The sequence below is a fragment of the Rhea pennata genome, chromosome 10, assembly GCF_028389875.1.
Source record: "Rhea pennata isolate bPtePen1 chromosome 10, bPtePen1.pri, whole genome shotgun sequence".
Taxonomy (NCBI): Eukaryota; Metazoa; Chordata; class Aves; order Rheiformes; family Rheidae; genus Rhea; species Rhea pennata.
The window spans coordinates 15,918,160-15,933,584 of record NC_084672.1 but is presented as its reverse complement, the minus strand read 5'-3'; positions in this window follow the sequence as shown (position 1 = coordinate 15,933,584).

Genomic DNA, 15,425 nt, shown 5'->3' with positions numbered 1-15,425 from the left:
TTTGGCAGAACGAACATTCAAAGCCTTACCAAGTTCTCATTGGGTAAATACGAACAGAAAGGATCCATCCCAGTGTTTCACAGAAAGGGACTAGATCTCAGCACACTGTTTCAGTACTGAGTGGGGCACAGTCTTGTGCTTACCTAGATCTGCCTGACAGGGCCTAAAAGCAAGAGAGAAACAACAGCTTTGGGTCCAGATAAAATGTAGGAATATGTAAGAAGTTAAGAAGAACTGGGTCAGCCCAAAAGCCTATCTAGCTCAGTATCCTGTTTTGGACAGTGTCTGGGGAGGGTGCCTTGCAGGAAGAAAAGGTATCTCAGTTTCCTTGCAAAAACAATTTCCTTCATACTTGTCCTTTACAGAGACAGACTGGCTGGACAGTTGTGCAAATGCCAGTCATTCATGTTTTATGCAAGAAAAAAGAGCTCTAGATCTTCAGCGGGTATAAACTAAAACAACTTTGTTCACTTCAAAGGAGTATGGCAGTTTATCTCAGAGGTTATAATTTACAAATTTTATCCACAAAGAATCTAAATTTAGACAATACTCCAGTAGCATACCAGGATTCATAATCTGTCTACTTTTGATGTCTTCTAGCAGATCCTAATGCTCCTTTTTCCAATCTGACACTTTGTTGCCATTTTAATAACCTAATATGAATTAAAGTAGCAGGTGCATAGCAACACCTTGTTTTGGAGTGGTGTTTAATGCTAGTAGGCATGTTTAGGCAAAAGAAACATTGCTGATCCATGGCTTTTGTCTCAGCCTATACAACATATATCTGATAAAAAAAAAAAAAAAAAAAAAAAGACTCGTAGCCTCTGGATTGTTAGATTTTTAAAAACATGTATAAAATACCAACATAAAAATTTTAAGTTTGTGAAGTTATAGGAGACCATTAGTAAAAAAAGGAATATTCAGTATGTCACTTGATTAATCTCACTGTATTCCTTAATAATAATGCTGTCAACCATGGATAAGCTGGAGAAGGCCTGATAATAAAATGATGCATTTAAAAGGAAGCAAAAACTAAAGAGAAGGGTTCCTGCCCAGCAAAAAATTAAAAGCAAAACATGGGCACTGACTAACACAAGCCAACTGCAGCTCACATCCGGTGGAATATTCAGGGCTAACTGAATGAAAGAGTAAATGAGAGGATTACAAGAATGAACTCAAAGCACTCCAGAGGATTCAATTCCCCTAGATTGCTGGGACAATGCAAAAGCTGCATATCTTTGTCTCTTGCAATTGCTTTGTTCATTACTCCCTAAATCCCCCAAACAAACAACAAACAAGCCAAGCCTTCCTGTCACACACAGTCTTGCTATTACAAAGGTTTCACTTGTAAAAAATGCTCTTGTCTATTTCTGTGCTTTTTAACATTTTATCCTCTTACCAGGTTGGAGGTCAACAGAGCTCACAAAAAGAATATTGTGATTTGTTTTGCTAGCAAACTAGTAGTTTGACAGAGACACATACTGTATCAGCTTGTAATAGTGCAGCCTTCATGCTTAACCTGGGTCCCAATTCAGAATTCTGAAAATGCAACGCTAAACATACAACCCTAAACCTGCTGGAAATGTGTGCTCTTTAAACTAGTTTTAAGCATCTAGCAAGTCATTTCCAGGGCCTTTGCAGCTTAGACAATAGAATTTGTATTTGTATTGCTTAACCATTATTTCTGGTTTTCTGCTGCAATAAATTAAATGTATCCTTCAGTTTCTTTTTAAGCTACCGGGGCAAATCTTATACATTCCTAATTCTTCTTACATATTAACTGATCACACAAATATTTTTGCACTCCTGTCCACAATTCCAGATGCTTTTACATCTCCCAGGCCTGCTGTATAATTCTTTTCCATGCTCTAAAGCCTCTCATTCATGAGTCTTTCCATCCTCATCAAGCTGCAGCTTCAGTTGTAGAGAAGGTGATGGATTGGGTATCATTTGAGGCCTCGTAAGCTGCCCCTCACACCACCTCTTCCTCATTCTACTCTTTTTTATTTATTTATTTTTGGTATGGTGCCTGAAATGCACTCACCCACAATACAAGCTACTTGCCATTTCAGAGATTAGCAGTCAAGCTCCTAATTAATTCCTTAGCTTGTTCACTTCTGCAGCCCACAGAAGCATTACAGCCCAAGGAGTAAAGCAGACTGAAGATCAGGAGATGGAGTGGAGCATGAGTTAAAAAACTCAGTATGGGTCTTAGCCATTGGGAGCTCCTGCTGGAGAGTGAGTCTAGCATGGAAGTTGCACTGTCTAGTTTGGGTACGGCAGTGCAGGCAGCAGGGCCAACAGCAGCAACTTGTTAGAATAGGGGAAATGTCTCTGGTCCTTTATCAGAGAGGAACTGTCTGGAGATTAGTCAGACCTCTGCTAACCTTCATACCTGCTACCAGCTCAGAAGAACAGCTCAATAAAGGAAGGCTTGATTTAATGCTTAGGAGTGGAGCAGGGAAGAGTTGTTAGTCCTGATAAAGTATAATTCCAGCACAGGAAGAATACACAGAGGTCTTGTTGTTATTATCTTAAATTAACCACATAGTGTGAATTCCTGCATCACTGAAGTTTCCAGTCTCTCCATGGCTTCAGTACTTGAACAACATTGCCTGTCTCTCATTCTAAAGCATCAGATTCTGCACTTTCTGATTGAAAAAATCAGCAAAATGACAGTCCTTAAAGACAAATCCAATCCACAGTGACACAAGAGAAGGCTTTCTAGAAACAGTTTATTAAATACTTTTAAAAATATCTTATTGGTCTCAGATACCAGTTACAGTTACAGGTATAATTGCATTCATTCTCAGCAAGGAAACAGGAACTGTTTAAGAGAACATTTCTCTTGGAATTTTCTTCCTTGGCAAAGAAATGTCTTGCTCTAGTTTCAGTTCCAACTAAGCTATTGAAAGCTACATTCTCCAAGAAGTGTCTGTTAATGCAGTATGTTTAGTTGCACTGCATGCATATTTTACGTGGAAAAAAATCTGTATATTTGAAGGCAGTTAAACTACGCAGCATAATTAGAGGAGTGAGCTTCAGGTTGCTTTGTCAAAACATTCTTTAATTACTGGATTTTAGGATTATTGGATTAGAAGATTAAATTGGATGCCTGGAAATCTTAATTTGGAGCATCGGGTAAAGTAAGGCTTTTCACAAACTAGAGTACAATGTCTCTATAAACCTCTCAGTTTGTATCAGCTGCAATAATAATAGAGCAAAGATATTTTCATGCTAGGACACAGGGGCAGCAATTATGTTTTCTCTGTTCCTTCTCCCTCTCCCTCCCCAACTTTATTTTAAACACTAATCTTAATTTTAAGGAACTTGTTTACCTTTCTGCCTGAGAATCGATCGCCAACTTTCATGTAGCCATGGCTGCTGTAGTTACTCGGAGCATGGGCTGGGAATTGCTAAGCTTCTTTGTCTGTATATTACTGAAGGAATCTTGATATTGACCAGCCAGGGTATAGCATCTACCTTTTGGTGCATGTTTATCACTTAATTACATTACCATCAGTAAGCACAGTTACAATTTTTATGTCAAAAAGAAACACTGTTGTCAGAGCATTTTACATTGGTTAAACAATATCTCCAATTCCCAAAGAAAATGGTCAGCTGTAGGCCATCCTGTTTTTTTTCTGAGTGCAACAGCAGATTCACTAGCAAGTTCAAAGTCTCCACACCTGGCATACAAATATCACTCAGTTATTCTAGCTCATCTCAGTTCCAAAGGACATGTAGTACTTCACTCCCTAAGGTTTCTGCAATAAAGAGAATGTCTCCAGCTATAGTGCAAGTTCTGCTTGGTCCTAAATGCTGCATGTCACAGCTATGGCTACAGAAACCACAAGAGAGACTGTGCATGTGTGTCTATGAGTGGAAAAGAAAGGGTGCAGTGATGTACAGATTATCAAATGGGGAGGGAAACTCTGGGAACCTGCTCAGGTCCCTCTTAAGAAAAATACTATGAGGTTTGTCATGTCAATACTGGGCATAAATATCTAGTAGATCCTGCTGTGGGCTCTGAAGCTTATACGTTTAGAGTCCAATGGTACAGTTAATTTGCCATTACTGAGCTGGTTTTGTAATTTTTAGGAAGATGACTTTTAATTAGTATGTTAAAGAATTTCAAAAGTTACTGCTAACAGTTTGTCATCAAATTTTGTGAAGCCTTAGACATCTACAGAACAGGATTTCTGTTTACCAGCAATATGGAACCAGCAGTGCTAGTCATAGTCCCAAGCTGTTAACAGAATAGCCGTCAGCACGCCAAAGTACTATATTCCAATATTTGCACCATCAGAATGACAGCATCCGAAATAAAGACAAAATACGGTGAACATGAGTATGCGAAATATTTGAATGGTAGGATCAATACAGGATGTTGTAAATCACATTCTTATCATTTGAGGCACAAGAAATACTTTGATGTAATTTTGGCATCTTTAAGATCAACCGGTATTTTGTCACTAACTTCTACAAAGCAAGAGTTTTCCTCTTTGTGTCTGTCAGTCTTGTCAAGGTTTAGCATATTTTTGAATTATATGTCTTTATAGCTTTCATATTTCCAAATTAAAACAATAGGAATGAAAAAACCTGCAGTTTCAATGATTTCCCTCTTTGGTTACAGAGCCCTATCAAGGAGAAGTGTTTTCACTAAATTCCCACTATTTCAAAATTTTCTGATTAGATGGAGTAGCACAGAACTGTCCAACTTCCTTTAAAATAGCGATCTGTGTTTCTGTTTAATATAGGGACTAAAATAAATTAGTTATACTGTCTGGCATAAAATAAGGAAATAGCTTAACAGATGTTCAGTGGGATACATTTTTTTTCCCTCTATTACTGGTGCCTCCTCACTATTGTTGAAATGAAAAGAAAGTACCTGCTAAAGCCCTTTGCCTACCTAAATCAAAGAGACAGCCTGATTATTCTAAGTCTTTTCAAAGAGTCAGGAGAAGGCATTTCGCTATCAGTGACAGGAAGGGAGTTCTAATTTAGGACAGGCCTTTAGCCATTATGAGCTCACATCCTGTTAGTAGACACAGCAGTCATTAGGTACTATTCTGTTGTCCTTCATTTTCTACTGGTTTAACTATACCAACTTCAAAGAATAGTCCTCACATGCACCAGTCTAAGCATGATCAGACTGCAGCCTTTCATTCAGTACATATCCTCTAGAAGCATTTATTTCTGCAAGTGAGATATTGCAGCAAGACACATATACAAAAAGCTAGAAAACATGGCCTATAAATAAGGAGAGGGTTGGATCTGAATCACTGTCATCGACTTCCCCCAAGTCTTCCTGTATTTTAGGGATGAAATTCTTGAAATTAAGAGAAAACTCTGGACTGCTCTGAGTTGCTTTCCCTTGCAGCAGAGAAGTGCAGAAAAACAGAGAATTGTAGAAACTTGTAATTAGTGCCTGAATCTTGTGATTTAGATTATAGAAAAGATTTTTGTAATCAAAAATATCCTTGCCAGAAACAGTTTCAGGTTTCTTTGGGATTTAGAAATCCTTTGCTAAACAAAGTAAAAATGAATGATAAACAAAATCAAGTTTCCTTTGAGCCTGATGTTCTTGCAGCTGCACTCCACTTTTAGAGTAAACCATTAGCTATTAATTTAGAATGACATTAGCAAGCAGTCTCCAGACTTTAATTAATATCTTTTTGACAAGCTCATAATCTTTCTAGTTAATAAAATCTCCCTTAAATTAGTTTAACTCTGATTTCACTTACCGTTGTAAACAATCGTCATCAAAACTAGGGTACTTTTATAGTACAATCTCATTTAAAATAACAGAGTAGAAACAGGATTTGATGAAGGTCACCCTCAATCCAGTGGCAGAAGTGGATTGAGAAAATCTAGGTTCTTGACTGCCAATCTTTTGTTCAGTTAAACTAAGCTGTGGTGCTATCTCCTGTCTTTGAAAGAAAGGATTAAATTCAGATTCCAAGTTACATAATTCATTGTTTTCCTTTACATCATAATGAGATCTTAGAAAGTTATAGTATTGTATCGTAACTATAATACAGTGAATTATTGTCTGTAAGAGTTACTGAAATAGTAAATATCGGTATAAGATAAATTAGGAATCAATTGCTTTTCAGTGGAATGTGGTCTCTTAACTACATATGTTTATTTTTGAAATCTTTGCCCTTAAAATTCTGTGTCAGTTTTACTCATATATCCCATTCAGAACCAATCTACATTAGAAGGTTATACAAAAATAACACTGTGTTATGTGGCACAGGAGCTAATACTTTGAACTGGAAGGGATGCTGAGATAAAATCTCCTTTGACTTCTTGGTAAATCCACAGCTTTTTATATACATGTTCTGAAATGTGCTATATGTGTATTTATTGCTTAAGTGTATTATGAAAAAAAAAATGTTACCTTTTAATCACCTTAACCCATTTTTTTCATCTGGATTATGTAATGAGGTAATTTTCTACATGTAAGCTCACCTCAATTATTTTTTTCTGTCTACTTTACCTATAGAATAAACTAAGAGGTGCAAAAGTTACTGTCAGGCTTCAAGTTTAATTGATAAGCTTTTTTAGAATTTAAAAAACTCCAACTTCTCAAATGTACAGTTTTACACTGACTAGGCCTTTACACCTCTGGAGAAGGGAAAAATGTATGTTCATTTTACAACTAATCATTGTATCTAACAGATAGCTGTAAGATTGTCTGAACATGATAAGAAATACTTGTCTAAGCACTGGATGACTCTACTGTAACTTGTTGTCGGAGAAGATTAAAGCAGGATCTTTTTTGAAACTAATTTTGACAAGTGAAGATATAACCATTTTAATTTGGTGATTCACAGGAGTGGTTTATTTTTATTTTTACTTTTCACGTAAGATGAAGAATGAGAAGAAGATGGTCCATGGAAAAAACAAGTTTTACTTGATTGTGCCTACAAAGTAAAAGCCTAATTTAAAATTTGTCTCAGTAACAAAAACTAAAATAATTAAGATGGCTGAGAAAGGTTAGTGGTGCAATGCAGTTTAATTGGGATCCTGAGCCTAAAAGTCATCTTACCAGTTCTGGAAGTCATGAGCACTCTGCCTGTGCACGCTGAAAGTATTTGTCTATGACATGTAAAAGAGAAAATAGTATGTCCCAAATGTTCTAGAACTGCTACAGGGCCAATAGGCATCAACTTGCACCATGGCCTTAGAATACCAGCTTTGGACACAGAAATTCAGAAGTTATTTTACTGCTACAAAGCTGCTTCTTTGTTCTTTGTTCTATGTTCTTTTCTCTTCTTAAGTCAGCACTGAGAAAAAAAATAATAATAAAGACAGGAGACAGGTATTAACAGATTTAAAGTATAAAAAAAATGTTTTCAATCAGTAGGCTATTCTTCTCAGATTTTCTGCATTTTTTTCCTTAAGTGCCTGCTGCCAATGTCAGTATTGGCATGCTGAGCTAGAAGCCTCAATGCTATGACAATTCCTATGTTTCTGTGGCAATGATAATTCCATTCCAGAAGCCACAAATTAGAAAATGGTTTCTTATAATGAAACACCAAACCCAGCACAACATGATCTTCCTCTTTTCTCGTGCGTGTTAACTGTAAGAAGTTTCTTTGTCTGGAATGTGACTCTGATTACATTTTTCTATCCAAAAATAAACATGGTGCAAAAGGGAAGGATAAAGGGAGGAGGGAAAGCTTGTCAGTGGGCCACCCTCAGGAAAACCTCACAAGATCTACTGTCTGTCTCTGCAAGCCAGTGAAGTGCTGAGGAAGTGATCCCAGCTTGGTGGTCTTCTTTTTAATTAAAACAAATGAGGCTCTTTCAGCTGCTGCAGATAAATATTTGATGAAAAGAGACAGGGACAGATGTCAAAAAAATATAGTAAATAGAGAATAAGACCAGAAGAGCAAATGTTACAACAGCGTATTATATACAAAAAAAAAATTACTTTACAGATTTCTGTTAAATATCTTTCCATCCAGAGGCTAATTTTACTAAGATCATTTCATAAGCAGGAAGAGTAATTGTTCAAATGCATATACCTAAAGAAAAAAATTAAATCACCTCGTTAAACATATGCTTGAGCTTTTGAGAAGATAGAAGACTTTAAAGTCATTTGGATACTGCCATGAGAGATTATGGTGATTTTAAATTGACTAACAGAGTTATGCTCCAAAATGTATGTTAAGGATGCACAGTGAGACATTACCTTGAGAGATACGATCTGATACAAAGCAATTGTGAGAATGAAAAATATAAAAGCAACATCCTCTGTTGCAATAACCTGTCATAACATTGATAAGTCGTGTACTTCATGGGTAGTTCTTTTTAAAAGGTGAATGTCACTGTTGTATTTGTCAATACACATGGCTCTAACTCCAAAATTGGTCCTGCGCTGAGTGTGGATTTGCAACAACTAACCTCCAGAGGTCCCCTCCAACCTTAATTATTCTATGATTTGATAGCACTGGGTCTAGATTTAGTATGCTTTTTTCCAAAATCATTCTATGAAAAAAAAGAAAGTTGTACTTTAAATAACTGAAAAATAGGCCATGAAGGAGTACAAAAGTGCAAAAAAGGAAATATTTGACTAGTGGGCTCTTTTAAGATTAACCTCCTCATTTTTAGCATTATATCAGCGTTGTCTGATGATTTAAGGTCTGATCTTGCCATCATGGGTAAAATAGATATTTCCATTGAGTCCAATGTGGACTATACATCTGAGTTTGAAAGAAGTGATTCTGTAAATAAGGCTTACAAGATTATAGAACACTATGTGTGGGAACCATGAATTCTTAGTGTCACATGAGGGGTAAGGCATACACTGTAAGTATACTTGAGACCATAAGGCTGTGTACACCAAATGACAAAAAGGTCCTTCTTGCAGTGAAAATTTACCTTTTTACCCAACTTGAATATTAATTAAAAAATTTCTATATGTAAGACAAAATGTAAAATGTCCTAAAATATGCAGATATAATGCATTAATTTAATGATCATAGGTACTTCAGAGCACAAGAAATCCTAGTAATGGTGTTAATCCATTAGTGGTTATGGATAATAAAGAGTTATGTAGTGATGAAGAAAAACTTTCTTTGAATGTCAAAGAAAGCTGGAAGATAAATTCTATATTACATTAATAAGGAAAAACTTCTTCCTATTCTAACGGGAATACAGCAAATTGTTAAACAGCAATATCTACAGTGCTAGGTAACCAGCACAGGAGTCTGAATGGAAATATTTAGTTATGCCAACATTTAACAAGAACAGCATGGATGATTCAAGTCACTAGAAGCTGGATAACTTGCCACTGGAATAATCCGAATCGTGAAAAGGTAGGTACAACACTTAGGAATGATTGCAGAGCTGAAATATCTGACTCAGAAGACAATGAAGAAGAAAAGTAAAAAGTTGTTTGACTGCAGTGTGCAAGTATCTATATGGGGATACTATGGAGTTACTCAGTCAAATATTAAGCACTGCTGAAGGCAGAGCAACATCCAGTGACAAGAAACAAAAGGTAAACAAGTTCAGATGAGAGATAAGGAGCAAATTTTAAACACTGAAGAAGAGTAACCCTGGAATAATTTACCTTAGATTGAGGTTGATTTTCCATAATTTTAGGTAATGAAATCAACCTGGAATTGTGATAACTATTTATTGTTTAAAATGGAAGGTATGGACTTCTGTAACAGCTATAAAATGTATTTTGTAGCCTGCAGAAGGTCAAATTTTGCTCTTTCATAATTATTCTTTCTGGCCACAGCACCTGTGTATTTGTAGTGTTTAGCGTAACATTGCATCCCAAGCCCCTTGAGATTTTCTTAAGCTGACACAGAACTTCTAATCAGCCGGTCATGCAAAATACCTGCCCTTCTTGTTGCTGTGTATTTCACACAAAACCAAGAAGTGATATTCTCAAGCGCAGAACAATCTAACAGGCAGATTTTAATTTATGAAGAAAATGTAATTTCACACTGCACTGTTAAGTTTATGGTGTCATGTTCCTTACAATGGGTGAAAATTACAGATTTGTGGGTGTCTGCTGTCCTATTTATGCATCATAAATCTTATTTAATGAAGATTCTGCACAGTTGATTGACATATCATGATTAGGACTCCTGGATTGTTTGGATGGGGCACCCTTCCACACTGCAAGCCTAATCATAACCACCATGACCATAAGCTCTTGCCTGTGCAATGTGGGGAGTTCCCTTTTTCCCTTTTGGCTTTTGGAATGCTTGTGAAAATGTATGTCTGCAAAGGACTGCAGAGTTTTTAAAAGGCAAAATTCAGCCCTTGGTTCACTTGCAAAGACATCTTGGTATAACTAGAGGTCCTAGAGGCTGGAAAAATCTCTCTCCTCTTTAACTCTCTTCCCCAGAAGAGCAGCTGCATTCTGACTGCCTTCATCTACTATTCTCCTCATTTCCCACCGCACCATACCATTTGTCCACCACCCCTTCCCTGCTCCCACCGATGCATGCACTTTCCACAGTCTAATGCTGACTGTTTAGTCCCCTTATACAGCCAGGACTGAAATACCCAAAGCTAGGGGAAGAGTAAACAGGAAGAGTGGTCTGCCGCAATACCAAGAGTCAAATGTGAAAAGGGAAAATATTCTTCATCACAGCAGAAAGATTGGTAGAGGGAATTGAGCTGTAAGTTAAACTACCTGATTCCTGCTGGTTCCTACCTAAGTACATTATCTCTGTAGAGTATGAGAACGACTGTATATGCAATTGGTCTTCTCTTATAATTCTAAAATAATTAATAACTTGATCTAAAGGCCAGCTCTAAAATGCAAGAGAATATGGAGGCTATATTTTAAAAATAAGCCATGGTCTGAGGTCTCTGCTCCTTTAAATTTTGTCCTCCAACATTTCTGAAGAAGTAACAGTGTTCATATTTAGGGAAGCAAAGGAACTTGCTTACTAACAAACAAAGAGAGAGGTAAGGCCTTGGATAAGAAAATAGCAGCTGTGCAATCTTGTTTGACATTTATCAGCCAAGTATTTATGAATGTATGAGAATTAGTAATGCTACTAGGAATCTGCTTTTTAAGTTTCTCAACAGTTAACAGAGCACTCAGTTACACATGAAAGCTGATGGCCAGTACAAGAATCATCAGTAACTCTGTATTTCATGAACTAAATTCAAGACAGAGTTCCCTGCCACCCTGTCTCTTAAGTGGCAGGAGCTATGAATGCTAAGGAGGCAAGGACATAACAGACATCTACATCAGCACTGCTTTCTCAAAGACATATGCATAACCTGGCACCTCTCACCCAGGGTAAAGCAGTTATCTAATGAGGAAAGGGACAGGAGAACTGAAATAAGAAGTTCCCACCAAATTAGGATCAAACATAAAGAACTCAATAGTAACCTTGCTTGGCACAAATTTACCCATGATCTGGTGGAACCAGTATGAACCTGACAGGCTCCCAGAGATAACAGCTTGTCAAGTTCCCATTTCAAAGGCAGTGGGATAATTGAAAGCTTCCAGATATATTGCATGGAAATCAAACTGGCAACAAACTTTCTGATAAAGACCAAAGCCTAATTCCACCGAAGTCAATGGCAAACACCAGTGGCTTTCAACAGAAGCTGAGTCAGGCTCAAGGTGAAAAACAACTCTGAGACCAGTTATAATCAATTCATCTCCATTTAGGACAGAAAAAATGTGAGAGGATGCTTCACATGAATGGTGGCTGGGAAGAGAATTCACATAGACTAAGTTGCCAGGATCTCTGACACCAAGCTTTTTAAGGGACCTTAGCAGAAGCTGATGTCGCTTGGCAAGGCTACCATCTCCCCAGTTAGCATGGCATTACCATAGCCTGGCCATCTGAGAGCCTACATGGGACCTAACAGCAGTTACGCTCTTTATTTAGTCTCAATCTATCTACAGGCTGTCAACACAAGCTGCAGTCAGACACTGTACTGTACTGCAGTGTAAACATACAGGCTGGGGCTGATGAAGCAATAAATAGCATGAGTAGGCAGAAGGGGCAAATACTTTGTCTGTGCTTTCTAAGCAAGTTTAAGGAATGAAATAAGAGTACAATGCCAGCTATGAGGCATGGCCAGTCCAAGATGCAGTGGAAGCAGGCAATAGACATGTGCATACTGTTTCTACTTGTCTCTGAAGCTGAATGTAGCAGAATGACCCAGCCTCAGTTCAGCAAAGAGTCACTACACTGAATTCATACACTCCAATTGCAGATAAACACTCAAAATACCCTTGTATCAATTCTATGCTGATAGAGTCGTGGCCAAGAGGTATCACCATTTATACAGGCAGAAACTAAGCAGATTTTAGAGGCATCTTCTCTTCTGTCTTTAATAGTGCAAAGGAAATGGATGGGAGACATGTTTGGTCTTCATAACCATTACTGGTGTGTTTATAGAGCTGCCCCTTTTGTAGAGACTATTGTGCCAGATGAAATACAAGCAAACAGGAAAGAACAACCTTTGTATAATTCCTTAAAAAAAAAAAAAAAAAAAAAAAAAAAAAAAAAAGGAATAGAAGGCCCCAGAACAATAATGACTCCCTTCACCTCCTTTGCAGATGAGGTTAAGGCAGGTAGGAATTAAAGGACTTGTTCAAGTTATGCAGCATAGTCAGGATTTGAACCCAAAACTTCTGAAGCCAAGGCCAGTGCCTGAATCGCACATACATTTTCTTCTCCATGCAGCCACCACTGGTGAAATGAAAAACAGGTGCAGCTCCATGAACAGATGGGAGCACAGCCCTGGCGGATCTCTGGAGGATAATACAGGGTTGCCTGCCGGCAAAGAGGATTCCAAAGACCTGCGGAGGCAGCCAGCACCCCCACCCTAGACCTCGCGCTGCTCTGCAGCGCAGAAAGCATTATCTCTCCCAGCACAGCAAGTGGGAGCATTGAGGCAGGGTCTGTTGTATGTCAGCTGTTTTACTGACCTCTCAAACTTCCAATATTGACTTCTCTGTTTTTCAGGCATCTCTATAAAGATCTTAGAAGATTAATTATAATTTCATTCTTTGCAGTAACTGCAGCCAACATTTCTAAGTTGCTAAAACATGAAATTTCTTGCTTTGAGTGGACAACTTTGGAATATCTAACCCCCCAAAAATGCCATTAGTCATATGCAGAATCTGTCTCTAGGAAAGTCGATAGTAGTGTGGGATAAATGAGCCAGGTAAGATGAATAATGTACTTGGTTTAGCTCAGTTGGTTAGAGTGTGGTGCTGCTAATGCCAAGGTTGTGGGTTCAATCCCCGAATGGGCAATGCTGAGGGTTGGACTAGATGATCTCCAGAGGTCCCTTCCAACCTTACCATTCTATGATTCTACTCTGAATCTATAAGAACAGATCCACTTTTGACTTCCAGTTCACAGGGAACTGACGGCTTACTGCACAATATGTGGTTAAACAACGAACTTGGGCTGCTTTCCCACCAGGAAAGGTGATAGAAGATTACTAACAGGACAGTTGCTTTGTCCTAAGCACACGACAGAAGTCTAACATGCAAAATACTTCCTTTGCCTTCTGTGACCCACGGTTGCAGTCCCTTTATGGTACAAGACACATTTTCCCTATGTGTTACTGAGAAGTCAAGGCAATAGGTACACCTTGGTGAAGTTTCCTTTAGTTTCCACAGACCACACAGCGGATGCCAAACCTAAGAGGAAGGCTCATGCAAGTGGGTAGGCTCAGTATGTATCATCTTACACGTTTCCATCCCAACCTTTCTCATAGGTTTCTGTTGCTTCTTGCAAAAACAGTCTCTGCAGTGCTGTTTCTGAGAGGCAGTAGTAGTCCTTGTTAAAGCTGCTTTTATAGCAAAAACACATATCCACCTGAGCTAAGAAACTCAAATAAGACCTGCCTGTTTCTTTAGCCTCTATTTAAATTTGGGGCACATCCTGATTTGCAACCAAAAAATACTGCTAACAAATGTGTTCTGCTCATGCTAAACTGTAAATCAAGCTAGATGGGAAAATCTCTTATCCCAGTTTCGGTCAGGTTTTGAAGAAAAACATTCTCCACAGATGACACTAATAGAATTTAACAGCAAGGACCACCCAGGACACTGGGAATCTCATACTGCTTGGCCTCAGGTTCTCTGATTTGTTCTTTTCAGCTTCATGTGTGCCCTTTGAGAGGCAAAGAAAGTGTTTCCTTCATTTTGAACTTGGATTTCTCTTTTAGATGAACAGTTGCGAAAGCATCCGGTCCCAGAGATGGATCGTTCCAACTCCTGTTTGGAGCCAAGTGTGTACATTATGTGTATCGTGACACTGCTTTACAGAGGACTGTAAAGAAGTTCCCTTCCTCCATTCTTTTAGGAACATCTTGGTCTGTATTGGAAACAGAGGATGTAATTTATTTTTATCGCCTTCCCAGTCTAACTGGCCAACTGCCACATGTTTCTGCTTTCAGATGTAGCAAGAGGTAGGAGAATCACCATGAAGCATCATTCATTTCTGTGGCTGCTCCTCTGTTTTCTTATCTTATTTTAAGGCTACCTACTGCGTTATCTTATCACTCCTTCTAATCCTGCAAAAGTTCTCTGCAACTTGATATCCCTCTGCCCCCTCAAAAAAAGAACAGCCCTATTTAGGCCACCCTGCTTCTTTACTCCTGATTCCTTCCTTGCAGAGCACATTGCTCCTTTTCTTTTTTGCTTTAGGATTCCTTTTCACTGTCTGTCTTACCCCCTCAGTCCTCCTTTTTCTAGCTTACATACATTCAGCTGTGCGGCTTCCATGGGGTATGCTTAATTTCTCACTGTCCAGCCAGCCCTTTGATGTCTGATGAACAAGGATCCATCTTCTTTTCCATCTCTTCACATGTGCCTTTTAATTACTCTCTTCAGAGAGGCTGTTTACTGACTACCACTCTGTTTACAATTGAATACAGCTAAACATTTGGTCTTCACAGTTCCCTCTCCTCTACACCACCCACCCAGTTACTTTCCAGTTGTTGCAAAGTAGATATCTCCAACTCACAGGCAATGTACTTTCCCACACCTGTCTTCCTGCCTTGAACACTGCTTTTACTTTCACTTCCAGAGAAATAGATAAGACACTAAATTGGTGTTTTTTGTCTCCAGTTCTCTGACAAGAAAAGTAGCAGTGAGGCTTAATAATTTGATTGTTCCGTTGCACATATTCCTACCTGGTGTCTTGGAGAAAACCCAGAAAGAGCTATAAGCTTCAGACTTCGGACCTGCAAAGAAATAAGATGAATTCAATATAAAGTATATAAGTATGCCCACTGAACTGAAAAGAGGATCCTATGCATAAAGACAAAACTGTGTGTACATACTTCATGCGATCAAGAGCCCTTGTGCAGAGGGAATATTAATAGGATAAAGAGGGGAGGATAAACATTACTCCAGCAAATGAGTAGAAGGAAAAAATTATATGGTTATAATGCAG